The sequence below is a fragment of the Myotis brandtii genome, unplaced genomic scaffold, assembly GCF_000412655.1.
Source record: "Myotis brandtii unplaced genomic scaffold, ASM41265v1 scaffold668, whole genome shotgun sequence".
Classification (NCBI taxonomy): Eukaryota; Metazoa; Chordata; class Mammalia; order Chiroptera; family Vespertilionidae; genus Myotis; species Myotis brandtii.
Genome location: NW_005370597.1, coordinates 3983423 through 3984708, shown reverse-complemented (window position 1 = coordinate 3984708; position 1286 = coordinate 3983423). Strand labels below are relative to the sequence as shown.

Here is a 1286-nt window from a genome sequence, read left to right as displayed (position 1 = left end):
GGCGGGTGTACAGGTGATTTGCAAACATCTTGGTGACAGTTAAGTGACGCCTGCCATTGGTATTTTATTCGCGGAGAGGAACCCAGAGCCTTGCCCAAGGTCATACAAAAAAGCATGTGCCAGACCCCAGGCTGTGAGGGATCGAAGGACCAGACTGCTTTGCCACAATTTGGGCGTGTTTATGAAACCAAGCAGCTAAATTCTCAACCAGTCATTTCAGGAGTGCGGCTGCAGGAAGGAGGAAATTACAACACCGGGCAGATGACAGCAAAACAGAAGTCAGTAACTGGCCACACCAGGGTCACTTCGAATGTAATTAATCGTCTTGGTTTTCCTTTATTTCGAAAATACAGACAGAACAGTTCATTTCGTCGAAGCACGACCGACATTTTACGCAAATTATACGGAAAGCATTCGAAACACGACCAAACGCAAGCAGTTACTTGCTGTCCCGATCACCACCAGTGACCACCCGGCTGGATTCCCGGTGGCGACGAGTTAAATCCCTCTAAACCCCTCGCCTCCCCGGATTTCTGGGAGAAACCCGGCCACGGAGAAGGGTGCCTGAGACAAACAGCTTTCCCCCGGGGCCTCAACTCACAAATCACACCCTAGATAATAGCCCAGTCACCCCGTACATGCCCTCCCGGCTACGCTATTCCACCTCGGGAAACGTCATTGCCGAGCAGTGGTTCTCAACCTTCTGGCCCTTTAAATACAGTTCCTCATGTTGTGACCCAACCATAAAATTATTTTCGCTGCTACTTCATAACTGTAATGTTGCTACTGTTATGAATCGTAATGTAAATATCTGATATGCAGGATGGTCTTAGGCGACCCCTGTGAAAAGCTCGTTAGACCGCCAAAGGGGTCGCGACCCACCGGTTGAGAACCGCATTAAAACACACCCGGGCACACGCCCCGCAGCCTTCCCCGCAGCTCGATATTTTGGGATACCATCCGAGCTCACCAGCGCCTTTTCCAGATTTACTGCAAAACGCAGGCTCGCGTCTCGCCTCGGCTTTTGCTTGGTTTGTTGTTTGTTTGCTTTTTACTGGTGTCTCAAAGCGGAGGCGTGGGGGATGGGTTCCGCCACGGACCCGGCTCCGGACCCCGGATAATCGCGCCCCGCACGGGGGGCGGCGGCGGCGGCGACGTTAATCTCTCTCCGCCTCGTTTCCTTCCATTTCACGCCTGCTCTCCCCTCCCCATGACATCGAACCCGCGCTGCGAAAGGGAACCCCAAGGCCTCCAGGTCCCGGGCTCCGGGCGGGGGCAGGTTCCGA

At 53.7% G+C, this 1286-nt stretch overlaps 1 protein-coding gene across 1 annotated transcript in view; it reads right to left on the bottom strand.

Annotated features, from left to right (window-relative positions):
* The window catches only part of NDFIP1 (Nedd4 family interacting protein 1), a 45331-nt gene that overhangs the window by 42847 nt on the left and 1198 nt on the right, over nucleotides 1-1286 (bottom strand). The window lies entirely within an intron of this gene.